The sequence below is a fragment of the Malus sylvestris genome, chromosome 5 (assembly GCF_916048215.2).
Source record: "Malus sylvestris chromosome 5, drMalSylv7.2, whole genome shotgun sequence".
In the NCBI taxonomy this organism is placed as follows: Eukaryota; Viridiplantae; Streptophyta; class Magnoliopsida; order Rosales; family Rosaceae; genus Malus; species Malus sylvestris.
Genome location: NC_062264.1, coordinates 43773049 through 43789001, shown reverse-complemented (window position 1 = coordinate 43789001; position 15953 = coordinate 43773049). Strand labels below are relative to the sequence as shown.

The following is a 15953-nucleotide window of genomic DNA, read 5'->3' as shown; positions in this document are numbered from 1 at the left end:
CTAGCCTGCAACGATGCCAGGGTGAAGAGATGGGAGGTGTCGTGTGATGCGAGAGAGAAGAGAGAGAGGAGGAGGAGTCCGATGGCAGAGAGAAGAGAGATGGGTCGTGCGATGCCAGAGAAAAGAGAAAGGAGGACTCCTGGAAGGTAAAGTTGGAGGAGAGAGTGAGGGGTAGGATGAACAAAGCAATAGGTAGGGCTGCCCGGAATTTGGGTTTTGTTTTTTCTCGATGAGGTCTACTTAGAGCAACTCCAGCGTGAGCTGGTGCTCGGGGGGAATAAGAGTGAACAGGGCCAGATAGCCCGAGGGACAGGCCTGTGAGGAATTGCCAGCTCGCGAGCCCAAGTGGATGTGACGCCAGGGCTGACGTCATCCTAGCGTCAGCCTAATTTTATATATTTTTTTCTGTCAGGCGCGTGCACCTCACCCGCGCATGGGGGCGTGTCAGCCGACACCTTTTTAGAAGCCGGGGCTTGCTTCGCAGTATGCCGATGTTACCGTTGGGAAGCCACATGGCTTCCCACGACCCGTTCAACGACTCTTTAAATTGGACCGTTAAATTTGCAACGGTAATAAAAATAAAAATAAACTTATTTAATATCAACCGTTGGATTTGAGATCAACGGTTGATATTATTCTGCTTTATAAATAAATAAATAAAAGAAAATGTAGTTTTAAAATTAAGGAAAGTTACCATTGTGACACATGGCACAATCTGGAGTGTTGGAATTCAATTTTTTTTTTTAAATCCAACGGCATAGATTAATTAGTTCAATAAAAAATTTAAAAATAAATCTGAATTTAAAAAAAAAAATTGTTTTTAAAAATCTGAAAATAAATCTGAATTTTTTTAAAAAAAATTGTTTTTACTTTTCTATAAATACCTTCTCATTATCATCACCTTACACCACAATTTCATATTTTCTCAACTACTTTCAATCAAATTCATATCTTTCTCTCAAAGTTTCAATCCAATTTTTTTTCAACAAAATGATTACTGATATAGGTGCGAATTGATCGCTTCTTGAAGATGTTGCGTTGTGTACTAGCTGTGTTGAAGTTACTCATAATTTGCTTGCGGGTAATGAGATGCAGTTGCGAGAAATGTGGAGTCTTATTCATACCAATTATCTTGAGAAAATGAGTGTGAAAAGAACCAAAGAATCGATGTCCAGTAATTGGAAATTACTTAGCCAATCGTTTAGTATGTTGATAGACGCCTTGGCACAAGGTAGCAACTTCAAGCACAAGCTTGGTATGGTGCCAAAACCAAAAGCAAAAATAAATCATTCAATTGGTGAGAATGTTGGAATATTGTCAAAGATTGTCCTAAATTCAGAGTTGTGCATGTCGGTCCAGAAGTTTTCATGAACAACACCTATTTACACTTTACACCCGATCATGGCTCGCATGTTCATGAAGATGATGTAGAAGAAGTGCCTGAAACGCCCTTCCCTAAACAAGCGTCGGGTTCAACCCGTTATCCAATTAGGCTTGAAGGTAAGAAGGCTTCAAAGAGAAAAGGGAGTGCTTCCAAGAATGATTATGCAAAATACATGGAAGAACATGCTCGCCAAGGTGAATTGACTTTGGCGCGGGAAATGACGAAATTTGAGGCTGATAAAGCTAGAGAGGAGGCAAAAACTGCAGCTATTGAGAGAGAATTTCAAGCTAATCAGAGAGAAAGAGAAATACTTAGGCAAGAAAGAGAATAGGTTAGAGAAAAAAGAATGGCTCAACGAGATTATGAAATTATGAACATGCTTTTAAAAGGGAAGTCTCCAAATTCTAAATATTTTTGGAAGTCGGAGAAAGCGGACGTGGTGCAAAGGAGGCGTGCAAGAGAAGATGGTCCTAGTACGACAAGAGAAGATCATTCTAGCACCACAAATTGGTTAAGTGATGATGAATATAGTAGTTTTTGTAATCGGAGCCCATAATTTTCCAATCACTTTGTGTTATAATTTATTATTTATTGAATATAGTACTTTATGTTGTTTCCAATTTATTGAATTTAGTACTTTATTTAAAGTGAGAGTAAATTTATTTAATTTGGTAAGTTATTTATACTAAGAGAATATTTATTCAAATGACAAAAACACACCAAATAAAATTACATAAACATACCAAATAATAAAAAACTCTCTAAAAATGAACCAAAAAAAACACACCAACTAAAATTAAATAAACACACCAAATAAAACCAAACACACTAAATGAACTTAATTATCTTTAGCTTGTTTCAATGCCCATTGGTGCTCTATCAAGTCATTTAGCCGAACATTGTGCATATATGGCTTTTGAAGTGCAACATATCGTTGAATGACCAATTCATTGTAACGTCCATCCCTTTCTAATGGCTCATGTTGCACGGGTTCTTTGGTGGCGTCATGAGCACAATATATACGTGTTCTTGAATTGTTCATCGTGTCTGGCTCATATTATTCAACGGCATCATAATTGTATTCATCTTCCACAATCATATTGTGAAGAATGATGCACGTCAATATGATGGATCGAAGCAATTATACATCAAACATTCTTGCAGCACCCCTGACAATCGTCCATCGAGCTTGGAGGATACCAAAACAACGCTCCACATCCTTCCTGCACCCTTCTTGACAGCTTGCAAAATGTTTTTCCTTTGTACTTCGTGGACGTGGCACTGTTTTGACAAACGATGCCCACCTTGGGTAAATGTCGTCTGCTAGGTAGTATGGCCAATCGTACATACATCCGTTGACCCAGTACGTGACTTTTGGTGCGTTTCCTTGTAGGACATCGTTCAACACTGGGATTGGGGGAGGATGTTGAGGTCATTTTGAGCTTCCAGAACCCCGAAAAAAGCGTGCCAAATCCATGTATCAAAAGATGACATCGCCTCCAAAATGATATTTTTTGATCCTTTTCTATCCCCATAATCGCCTTGCCATGCACTTGGACAATTTTTCCAAGTCCAGTGCATGCAGTCAATGTTTCCAATCATCCCTGAAAAACCTCGTATCTCGCCCTTCTTCAGAAGCTTTTCCAAGTCCATATTAGTAGATGTCCGGAGGTACTCTGCGGTGTAGATAGATTCGATTGCCGAGCAAAACCTCATCAGAGACTTAAGAATGCACTACAAAAAAAAGGCCCTTTGCGACAGATAACATGGCCGTTGTAAATAAAAGAAAATTTCAGCGCTAAATGTTAGCTCAAAAGTATTCCCGACTCTTATATAAGTAACGTCACAAATAATGTCGTAAATAACAATATAAGCGACGCTAAGTAAAATTTGTGACATCCTAAAGGACAAAATAAAATTTAGCGCCTAAATTCTTTAATTTTTCAATTAGGCGCTTTATTTTCAGATGAAAACAATCCAGCGCGCCTTCAATTTCATTCTCTAGAATCATCATTCTCTTCCTGCACCTTCTCCACTTTCCTATTCAACTGAAAAATAAGAGGCCTAATATATCCAATCAGAGATTTTGGGGGAATCATCGGAAACTTTGGAGCAAAATTTGAGATCCCAGAGCACAATCGGAGATTTTGTAAGACACTACAACCATCTTCCCTCTTTTCCGATTCAGTAAGTTAAGTAATTTTTAGGGTTTTCTTTTTGAATTGATTTTTATGCTTGCTGAATCGAGTTGACGCTCAGCCATCCAAGCCTGAGCGCCATTGTTGGTGTGCAAGGCTTGGTGCGAGGCGCTGCTGTAGCTGAGGCATGTGATGATGTACATGCGGTGGAGGAAGCGGTTCAAGCACAGCCGCGGATGAGTCAGTCCGAATACGGACAAAGCGCTCGACGCGTTTCTAAGGGGTGCAGCTTCTAGGTCCCCCATGGCTATGGTGGACGCCAGGCTCATATACTGCGGAGAGGTCTCAAAGAGAAGGTCATCGCTTTGTATCAGAAAGTTGCGAAATTGGGAGATCATGCTGTGCAGTGGAATTTGAGAATTTTCTATTTGCAAGGTATTAATTTTACCAATTATCTTCTATTTTAGTATTTATAATCATGAAAATATGTGATAGAATTTGATTATTATGGAACTGAAATTTGCTAGTATAAATCTGATTGTGACTGTACTTCTTTCAATGAGTGCATAGTTCGAATATACTGAGAAGATTAGTTGTCCTTAAGTTGGGTAGAACAGCAAAATAGGGTCAATGTTAGTGTACTGCTGTTTGAGATTAGGAAAATTGATTTTGAACTGTTAGAACATTTGGACCAGAAAGAAGTTCGGGGGAAATTGAATTCTCCATTTAATTAGTGCTTGGGTAGAATGCTCTTTTCTTCATTGTGAAAATTTGATCAATTTTTGGTCCCAGAGTTGGATGAAATGTGTAATTTCAACTAGGTTTCCAATTCATTCAGGGTATGGTGGAGAGTTTGGTTAATCACTCTGCTTTGAGGATGTCCCTGTGTAGGTAAACACGATCATTTGTAAGCATGGCTCTGTATAGTACTGTCCAAGGTCCCAAAGATAAATTATATTCAAAACATATGAATATTCTTATATTTGGTTATGTTTTTTTTTCTTGTGTTGTGGTGATGGTATTGAAAGTTGAGCTCTCAAATCATTACCTTCGAGCATGAGGGAAACTGGAGTAAGGCCCTTGAGTACCATGGATTTTGGTTCCAGAAGTTTGTCAGTGGAAGAGACTCAATCAACATATCGTTTATCCACACCCATATTGGAAAATGCAATGAGGCAGAGGAAACCGTATAAAGGTTTGATTGGGTCATTGCAGCAAACTAGTTGTATGCATGATCTGGATTTGTATTGCCAAGGATTTATATGCAATGTACATGTTTGACATTCTAGTTAGCCATTTTTCTTGAAAGTTTAATTCTACAAGTACCAGTTTTTCTGATATACTTGATATACTATTTGCAATAGGAATGTCCCATATAAGTGAAGAAATCGTAATATATGTTAGTGTTTAAGTATCTAAGAAAATGTTGTGTTACCTCTTGTAAAAATTCAGTTGTTTGATGGCACTTAAAGAGGGAGATTACAATGAATTCCATGGAAAGCTGAAATATTCAAAGCAGGTGATATGAGTGTCAACTTTGTCTTCCCTACAAGTTGGACATGTATAATTTTACTTATGCTGTGTGTTCATATTTTCCGGAGCTTCGCGATCTGTTTCTAGCGTTGTGTGTTCATATGTGTCAAGAGCTTCGCAATTTGTATGTCACTTGTTGCAGGTTCTAGATAAAGACTACATGATGTCGTTGGTGTATAATACTATAATTGATACGACCATTCAACTGACTTTAAGTACAAGTGCAGTGTTGCTTTCATACATTGTATTATAATTTACGTAATTTATAGTTCATTACTAATAACAATTCGTATGTAGTTTATAGAAATTTACATAATTTATTTTAGTTTGGAACCTGTAGTAAATTTCACATAAAATAATTTTAGTGAAGTTAAAATAATATAATTGTGGCGTCCCATTTGACGCCCAATTTTTTTTTTTAAACCCGAGGCCACTTATTTGCAACGCGTAGGTAGCCGTTGCAAGCTTGTAGTAAATAGTACTTGCAATATGCTCAAGGCGTCGCATATAAAAGACCAAACATTTACGACATCACTTTGTTGCGACGCATTATTGGTCGTCGTAAGTTTGTCGTAAAAGGGCTATTGCAACGCTTTTAGATGCTTTCGTGACGCGTTTTGACCGTCCCAAAAGGCTTATTTTTTTGTAGTGATGGTTGATTTTCCCATCCTCACTATCTCGTCGGCTTAGTCTGCATATGCTTCATATGCAAGCATCTACAAGGCAACAATAATTTTTTGCTTAGGTAGGAAACCCATAGCACCAAAAGCATTCGGCTTTTGCACAAAGTGAGAATCATAGTTGCAAACAGCGCCCATGATTTTGTTGAACAAATGTCGTTCCATTCTAAAATGACGTCTAAAGTACGTATCAGGGAATGCACTGTTACAGACAAAATAATCGTCCAAGAGATCCTGACCTCGTTGTTGCCTGCTTCTATCAATGTTTACAGCACGGTTGGGCCTGCAAATCTGACCCACAGCTTGGATGACTCGACAGAAATGTGAGGCTCTTGCCATTCTTGATTCGTTGTCTCTTCGTCTACGTTCCTCATCCTCTTCCCTCTCATTTTGGGCCGCCTGACATTTGAACATTCATTCTGATTGGTTAAACAATTCTTCCTCTTGCTGATTGATTTCCCACATCATCATTGAAGAAGAAGATTATATTGTAAGAATGAAGCAAAAACTAGGAATAATGATAGAGATTTAGGTGAATAAGGAAGTAGAAACTATGAATAATGATAGAGATCTTGAGAAAATTAGTGTGAGATTTGTGATGATGGATAGTGGATTATATGGAGGATTCAGAAAGGATTAGGTTGTAGATAATGCCACGTGGCATGCCGTCATTCGTTAAAAATCTGATCTATCTTCAAAGATTGTAAACAGATTATGACACGTGGCGCGACATGATTGGTTAATAATCTTATTGGAAATCTATCACCAATAATTGTATTTTTGGATAATGACACGTGGCGCAATGAGAACGATTAAAAATCTTATTGGAAATCCATCACCAATAATTGTCTTTTTCGGATTATGACACGTGGCGCATCGAGAACGATTAAAAATCCTAACCGAAATTACAAATAAAATTATTTTATAACTTTTCAGATTATGACACGTGGTACAACGAGAACGATTAAAAATCTTATTCGAAATTACAAATAAAATTATTTTGTATTATTTTATAAATAAAAAAATACTAATATTTTATTGCCTATTGCCAGATGGAGCGCTTCCACACTGAAGATGCAAAAGGCAGTTACTGTTCACTGGGTGGATTGAATAGTGAATTACCCGGGGGAGGGTTCCCACGCTGGAACTGCTCTTAGAGAAGCGGTGAGGCATGAAGAGACGCCTAAACCAAAGGTTGGTTTCAGAGATTTGGTTCCAGCTGAAAGCTATCTCTGCAAGCATTGATGAGGATTTCTCCCAGCTGGCAGCTTCAATTCCTTTCAAAGCTAAGTGTCCATTTTGAACCGAATTTTCCCTTATTTCACTGTTTCTGGTTTGAACCTGCACTAGTAGAAAAACATGTTTGCCGATGGAGCAAATTTTGTCGCGCAAACATACTTTGTGCGACGCAAAACACAAAACGTCGCGCAAACAGCCTTTGCGCGACGAAGACTGGCGTTGTGTAAACAACCTTTACGCGATGCATAAGTTCTTGCGTCGCGCAAAACAGCTTTGCGCGACGCCATCATTCGTCGCACAAAGGCTGTTTGCGTGATGTTTTGTGCGTCATGCAAGATCTTGGCACCAAACAAAGAATTCTTTACCGCTTTTTTGCCAACTTTGTGCGACGTACGTGCACTTGCGTCGTGCAAATCTGTTTTGCGAGACGTAGTGGCACCTACGTCGTACAAAGTTTTTTTTTTTTTTTTGGGTTCTTGCGTTGCCTTTTTCTTTTGTGGTATCCACTTGTGTAAATGTTTTAAATTGATGATCGAATTAGTTCATTGTATTCATATACGGTTAAAGAGTGTAGCTGTAAAAAATCCAAAAAATCAAAGTTAAAATAACCGTTAAATTTTGTTAATAACCGTCGAAAAGTTTTGTCCCATTACTTGGTCTTTGAATGTTTATTTTTTGCGATTTTTTGCGTATACGATCTCAAAGTATATACAAACAAGTTTGACAGTTGGATCGTTGAAATTAGTTTGGTAGAATGCGTATCCCATCAAAATAATATATTCACTAACACTTAAGAGTTTATTTATACTTTCATTAAGTATAACTAGTGTAAATGTTTTAAATTGACGATCGAATTAGTTCATTGTATTCATATAGGGTCAAGGAGTGTAGATGTAAAAAATAATCAAAATCGGAGTTAAAATAACCGTTAAATCGTGATTTTTTGTTTATAATCGTCGAAAAGTTTTGTCCCGTTACTTGATCTCTGAATGTTTGTTTTTTGCGATTTTTGGTGTATGCAATCTTGAAGCATATACAAACAAGTTTGACAATTGGATCGTTGAAATTAGTTTTGTAGAATGTGTATCCCATCAAACCAATAGGTTCACTAACACTTAAGAGTTCATTTATACTTTCATTAAGTATAACATAAGATTTTGTGGTATCCACTAGTGTAAATGTTTTAAATAGACGATCGAATTAGTTCATTGTATTCACATAGGGTCAATGAGTGTAGATGTAACAAATAATCAAAATCGGAGTTATAATAATCGTTAAATAGTGATTTTTCGTTTATAACCGTCGAAAAGTTTTGTCTCGTTACTTGATCTCTAAATGTTTGTTTTTTGCGTTTTTTGGCGTATGAGATCTTGAAGCATATACAAATAAGTTTGACGGTTGGATCGTTGAAATTAGTTTGGTAGAATTTGTATCCCATCAAAACAATAGATTCACTAACATTTAAGAGTTTATTTATACTTTCATTAAGTATAACATAAGATTTTGTGGTATCCATTACTGTAAATGTTTTAAATTGACGATCGAATTAGTTCATTGTATTCATATAGGGTCAAGGAGTGTAGATGCAAAAAATAATCAAAATCGAAGTTAAACTAACCGTTAAATCGTGATTTTTCGTTTATAACCGTCGAAAAGTTTTGTCCCGTTACTTGATCTCTGAATGTTTTTTTTTTGTGATTTTTTGTGTATGCGATCTCGAAGCATATACAAACAAGTTTGACAGTTGGATCGTTGAAATTAGTTTGGTAAAATGCGTATCCTATCAAAACAATAGGTTCACTAACACTTAACAGTTTATTTATACTTTCATTAAGTATTACATAAGATTTTGTGGTATCCACTAGTGTAAATGTTTTAAATAGACGATCGAATTAGTTCATTGTATTCACATAGGGTCAATGAGTGTAGATGTAAAAAATAATCAGAATTGGAGTTAAAATAACAGTTAAATCGTGATTTTTTGTTTATAACCGTCGAAAAGTTTTGTCTCGTTACTTAATCTCTAAATGTTTGTTTTTTGCGATTTTTGGTGTATGCGATCTTGAAGCATATACAAACAAGTTTGACGATTGGATCGTTGAAATTTGTTTGGTAGAAGGTGTATCCCATCAAAACAATAGATTCACTAACACTTAAGAGTTTATTTATACTTTCATTAAGGATAACATAAGATTTTGTGGTATCCACTACTGTAAATGTTTTAAATTGACGATCGAATTAGTTCATTGTATTCATATAGGGTCAAGGAGTGTAGATGTAAAAAATAATAAAAATCGGAGTTAAAATAACCGTTAAATCATGATTTTTCGTTTGTAACCGTAGAAATTTTTTTCCCGTTACTTGATCTCTGAATGTTTGTTTTTTATGATTTTTGGCGTATGCGATCTCAAAATATATACAAACAAGTTTGACGGTTGTACGTGTAACACTTAAGAAATTGAATGATATGCATACTTATTAAGTAGTTTTAAATTTATTATTGTAGTTCGGGTCGGGTTTTTGTTAGAAAAAATATATTATTGTGGGTTTTATGTAAAAAAATTGAATTTGAAGAAAGTAAAATTACATTTTTAGTAAATTTTATAATAATTTTTTTTTATAAAAAAAGTACCTTGCGCGACGCCACAATGTGGTCGTTGTGCAAAAACGTTTTGTGCAATGTCAAAATGTGCACATGTGTCGCGCCATTGTTAAAATTTTGGCAGGGCAATTGTTTACAATAGGCGGTTCTTTTAAACTTTCCCAATTGTTAAAAAATAGGCCTTTGTAAAAATGTATACCTACGTCTATGTTCCCTCTCTCTCACTCGGTCTCTCTCTCCCTCTCTCCCTCTCTCTCACTCGGTCTCTCCTCATCTTCTTTCCATCCATCCCAACTGCACCCAACCAGCAGGCAACAACACACTGAAGAATGACCCAGGTATCTATCTTTTCTTAATTCTTTATTTTTCTTCTTTCTAAGGTCAGAATCAGCTTTAATGCCTTAACCTGAAGATTTTGGTATTGTAATTAGATTCAATCTGAAAAATTAAATTAGAAATTTGGGGTTTTAGTGTTACATCGAATTTTGGGGTCAGGAATTTTAGGGTTTTAGTGTTAAATCGAATATTATAAGATTACAGGATAATTACAGTGTTTTTCTTTTTGTTTTTATTTTTATTTTCCAGTTAATGAAAGATGCCAAAAAATCATTTGGGTTCCCACAACGTAAGGTCCCATGGAGTCAATGAGGCAAAGGTTCATATGCAAGCATCCTGCTTATGACATATGGTGTAAAAAGAGGCCTAAACTGTAATCCGATGTCACTCCAATGGATTGAGTTTTCTGATCTAGCTAAACTACCCATGATAAATCACATGAACAAATCATACAGGTAGTGCAAAAGTTGGTTATCTTCTTCCATTCATTCCTTCATCTACCAAAGATAAATGTGTGAGTTCACTTTATAGAAATCTTCCACTCAGGTTTACATATTAAGGCAGTCTTATCAGATTTTAGGCAAAAGGCTGAGTCATCATGTGGTAGGTTGAGATAACTATTAGTACTATAATAAAACTCATCATTTAAGCAAGCGTAAAATTGTAATATCTGATTACTAAAAAAAGGGCATGATGCTAAAGGCCTTAGTTAATGAGAAATTTGTAAATGAAATTCATGAAGCAAGATGAGAGATGTAGAAGATCATAGTAATTAAAAAAATTCATTGAAATGATGGGAGATACATTCCATATGCCCTTGAAAGATGCCTCATTTGCATTATCCTTAAAGCCATTTTTTCATAAGCTAATTAAAAAAAAAAACAGACAACTAATTGACAGGAAAAAACAACTATTACTCCAAAATCAAAGAAATGACACTTCTTTTGCTAAAAAATCAGTTGGGTTTCCACATTGTAAGGTCCCATGGATTCAAGGAGGCAAAGGTTCATATGCATTATTGGTTGATTATGTTGGTTCTTGTCGGGATTGATCTAGATTTGAAATTGATAGAACCGTTTCATCACTTTCTGCTTTTGTAGATTAATTTTGTATTTTTGTTATCCATGAGTTGCTTTTACATGTTTAAAATATTTGTTGTTCTACATTTACGTAGTGTTTGTTGATTAAAGTTGATGAATTAGATCGATCGTTTTAATTTTTGGTACTATTCATGACTTTGACTGTGAGAGGTCCAAATAACACACATATCATCCGGATTAGTTCGTTTGTGGAGCAAAGATTGGATGAGATGCAAAACTGGGGAATATAAGAAATGTTAGATTTCAAAATACTTATTTATTAGACTTTGCTTTGCAGGTCCTATAAGGTTTTTAGCATTTGCTATCTTTCTTAGAAATTAATGTCATAACATTGAGATTTATCTCACTGCATTTGACCTAAGCTAAATGATTGTCCAAACTTGTATTGTTTTGTACATCTTGTTTGCTAGTAATGATGGTTTAGCCGCTCATTTAAGTTGCATGTTTTGTTTGTTGTTATTTAGTATAACAAAGTAGCAATGCGTCAGTGCTTGTGAGTTCTCAGTGCCGATTGAAAGTTTTGGTCCTTGAACATCACTGGAAATAGGTCCTTAACAATTTATTTTCATTTTCCCTTTGGTTTAGATTTCATGAAGGTGATTGCATTATCCACCAAGTTGGAAAAAAGAGGTGAAATCAGTTTTGCTTGGCTATATGTAGAGATGCATGGATTGCTTAAGTTCTGTTGGATATATCAATTTTGCCTGGCTAAAGTACACATGTTTTTTTATTTTTTATTTTTATTTTTTATGAGGAATACTTGTATACTTTCATTAATGATATTCCACTTTAACTGTTTGGTTCATTCTAACAGTTGAAGCCGTTGGTTTTCATTTTATGAAATTTTTAATCGTTTGTTTTGCTTAAATTTAGTTTGGAGCCTGTTTTGATTTTTCAATTTTTTTTTTAAATACAACGTATTAGGCACAATTTCAAAAAAGTGGCCGTCAGGTGGTTGTTAGATTGTTTAACACTCTCAGAATGTAGGCACAAAAAGACATCTATTTGTGCTGAACTGTTTGAGCACAAAAAGTCATATTGTGCCCTTTCATCAAAGGTAACACCCATAGAGGGCACAAACAATATAATAATTGATGTACTATTGCCATTGGTCTATGGGCACATATGTTGGTGCCCTTTGGCCTCAAAGGGCACAAATAATTTATTGTGTGCAGTGCCCCTTTTTTTGTAGTGTATGTAAAAGAAAGATAATTAAGTTAATTAAGTGTCACTTAGTACTACAGTCTAGTGGTATTATATACTGTAAAACATATATAATTAGAATCCTTCAATTTCTTAATATTCATTTGATGATCACCTTTACAAAATTATTCGAATCAGAGATCGTATATGTATCCAAATGTATGGAACAAATCAACATTGTGAGTACCAAGTATATAATTTATTTGATACATTTGGATGACTAAATGATTTTCGATTCGAATATTTTTTTTTAGAAATGATCTTCAAATAAAGATTAATAAAATTGAATGATTGTAATTATGAAAATTATAAAGTAAAGATATATTATCTCATGAAGAATGCAAGTATTATCGAAAAAAATATAACAACAATGTATATCCAAAGCTATTTATTAAATAAGAAATTACAGGAATACCAAATTCCACCTTAGTTTTTAGGTCACCAATATTTAGATTTTGTCACAACTTTCATTCCAAATTCACTTTTTACCCCGTAGTTTTGTATGTTCAAATTTACTTTGACATTTCAATTAGTATCAAAATCTAATTTAAAATTTAAACTAGAAAAAGTGTTCCATTTAATATTTACTCTCAATTTTCTGTGTATTCTTTTAGTACGTGGGATTTGGTTGTATCTCTATGCTTTTCAGTGTTGTATATTCATAAGGCCCGTGAAACGTCGGTACGTAGCGCAGGGAACTCACTTGGCCCGAAATGCATAAGACCTGTAGATCTTAAAGATTTAACTATCTACTCCATTGAATCTATTTTTCGTTGGGACACATGATATTATTCCATCAATGGTAAAAAATATGACTACCTTCTAAAAAGAATAATCAAACGAATAAGTTTCAGTGTCAGCCTGGTAATCATTTTTGTCTTTCTGGCTACTTTCTCATCTTCTTGTTTATTTATCTTCGTTTTCTTCTTCCTAATTTGGCTTCTTCCCGTTTGGTTATGCCGAGTTTATTAGCAGAACCTACACATATTTCCCTTATTTGTTTTTTGTTCTGTCTGCTTGTTCCTCATCAAAAGGAAGAGAGGAAAATTAAAGATGCATATGTCAGTCAGTCAGTACAGATATTTATATAAGTGGCCAATTTGTCAAAATTATAGCTAGATGCAGCGCATATATCCTCTAAGAACAAACACATTCAGAATCTCTTGAAAGAAAATTCAAAGTGGAACCTGATGACCCATTGTAATGTAATATTTCCTTTTTTATGGTTATGTTTCTTTTCAAGGAGTATGTATAGTGAAAGATTATTTGCATGGCATAATAACATTACAAATTTATTTTGGTATAATTCAAAATATAGATTCATGAAAAAAAATGATTTCATTGATTAGAAACTGAAAAGTGAAGCACTTATGTTCAAGCAAGAAACTCAATTTTGATGCTACCAATCTTAACAGCCTGAGCCCCATACCTGGGCACCAAAGTCACCACCACACTCTCATCATCTTCAGCACCCAAATCCTCCAATAAGTCCATTAACCCCAATCTCAAGCAACTCTTGCTCTTCTTCCTTTCCTTCTGCTTATGTGGCACATTTACAAAACTCCCCGCAAACTCGCTCTTGTCGGGTCCACTCGGTGCCACATCATCATCATCGTCGCCACGTCATTCACTTACACATCAAACTTCACAGCCACATCTTTCTCGAACTCAATCCCCTCAATCACCAATATCTCCTCCTCATCCTCCTTCTCCTTCTTCCTCCTCTTCTTCCGCTTCGGCCTCGGCACGACCGTACTTATCTTATTCTCCAAATCTATCGGAAAATCTTTACCGCCACCACCTTCCCTAATGACGTCGTCTCAGCGGCCTTGGCCACACCAGCTGCCTTTGCCATTTTCGCAAGCTTTGTCCGACGTGGCATCGGTTTAGACTTGAGCCACGGAATCTCAACATCTTCATACGTATACCCAAGCCTTTTATTATCAAGAGAGTCCCTCACCGTAACCCGAACAAGTTCAGCATTCTCGTCATAAAACAAAAACCCCGTATCCAACCAATCCTTATCGTTAATATCTTTATTTTTGTTCCCTATATTTTTCCAAATATTCCACATTCGATCCACATTCGAATGGTGCGAAAAAAATATAGGATCCCTAGCAGCGGAGTAAAAATTCCCCATGTCTTCAAAATTAGGTTGCGTCCGGTCCACCTATGAACTGGACTATGTGGGGTACCTTCGATTGAACCGGACCCTGGATCTGGTTCAGTGCCAGCTCTCAAAGGCGAACCAAAGAACAACAGCGGTTTCTTGGAGTTGGAAACCATCTGCCTATACATGATTTTGAGGTTGGCGTCGATTTGAACGTCGTTGGACATTGTTTCATCCGTGCCGTTGAAGTCAAGAGATCGATGAGAGTCGACGGCTGATGTCTCGAAGCGCGGAGCTCGTCGTATAGCGGAGAGTCGGGGTTGGCGTACAAGGCAGGGAGTTGCATGCCAGCTGGCGCGTCCCGGTTCCAAAACGGCAACGCGAACGTCGGGTCGTCGATGAGTTTGGCTAAGATTCTTTCGTAGAAGTATAGGTAGTAACGGTGGAAGGGGAAGAAAAGCTAGCATTGATGGACTTGGAGCTCGAGGTTGGGGAAGCCGACTTGGTCGTACGCGCCGTTGCAATAGGCGCAATGCACATAGGCTTGCTGGGAGAAGCTACGCGGGTCGTCGTTCGGGAAGGCTTTCATGAGCTGGATGGCTTTCGAGTACTTTGCGATGTAGGCTTGATCCAGCGCGTGAGCCGCTGGCCTGACACGGAGTTTAGCGGGGGAGGGGAATTAGAAGTCTACGATTTTTTGGGAGGTTGGAGGGCAGCAGTTGGTTGGGAGTGCTCCACTTGGTAAATCCGCAGCTGCACATTTGGCTGGGGACACTGGCTTTGCGAAAGCAAAGGGGTCGCTGCCAAGACCAGCCACCCCACCGTATAGGCCTCCGATGCCTATAAGTACATTTCTTCTGTCTAGGTTTACTGGAGAAGGGTTTTCATGGTTGTGATTGTTGGTGCTAGTGGAAGGGTTTTGTTTTGGTCACTACTCCTTTATCACTCGCCATTAATCACAATACACACCACGCACAAGGTACGAAGCAGAAAGCACACAGTTTTGCTGCAGGGATGCAGCGACAACCACTGAAAACCGAAGTGGTCCTTGTCTCCTACAAAAGCAACGCAGCAGCCTGGACTTGCTGCAGAAACGCGGTAGAGATCACAGTGGTCCTTGTCTCCTACAAAAGCAACACAGCAGCCAGCACTTGCTGCAGAAACGCAGCAGAGATCACAGACGTGCAGGGGTTTTCTTTACTGTAGCAGCGGCACGGTGGGAATATATTTTAGGGTTACGCTTGGCTCTGATGTCAAATTGAATTTTACGGTTCAATTTATATTGTATTGCATAATAATCAATATATACAAGATACAATTCTTATTATATAAGGAAATAATAAAGGACACACAACTATCATTCTTAATAAAAGATTTTAATATTTACAATATATTTACATACCCTTTTTAATACCACTCACGTTAACAGTTTGAGGCTTTGCATGAGACGTCACGTAAATTTGAATGCCTAAGGTTTCCAAATAAGGGAATGTGGTGATTCTTTTGGGAAAAAGGAGAGAGAGAAGTTGTGGGGATGATATTTGTGGTGGTGGTGACTAGTGGAGGTGACATAGAAGCCACGGTTACTTATCTCTGTATAGTTGAACTGGAATTTGCTCTTATAATGG

The 15953-nt window shown here is 36.8% G+C and overlaps 1 long non-coding RNA gene and 1 pseudogene across 2 annotated transcripts; one reads left to right on the top strand and one right to left on the bottom strand.

The window, feature by feature from the left end:
- Positions 1-3249: 3249 nt before the first annotated feature.
- Positions 3250-5380, top strand: LOC126621024 (uncharacterized). Of its 2 annotated transcripts, XR_007622770.1 has the most exons (4): positions 3250-3533; positions 3644-3957; positions 4361-4810; positions 4975-5380. It is a non-coding gene; the product is annotated as an uncharacterized LOC126621024 (long non-coding RNA). The 2 variants fall into 2 exon arrangements; XR_007622769.1 differs by lacking the exon at positions 4975-5380 and having other exon boundaries at positions 3255-3533; positions 4361-4862.
- Positions 5381-13534: 8154 nt separating this feature from the next.
- On the bottom strand, positions 13535-15250 carry LOC126622945 (polyphenol oxidase, chloroplastic-like; annotated as a pseudogene).
- Positions 15251-15953: the final 703 nt, after the last annotated feature.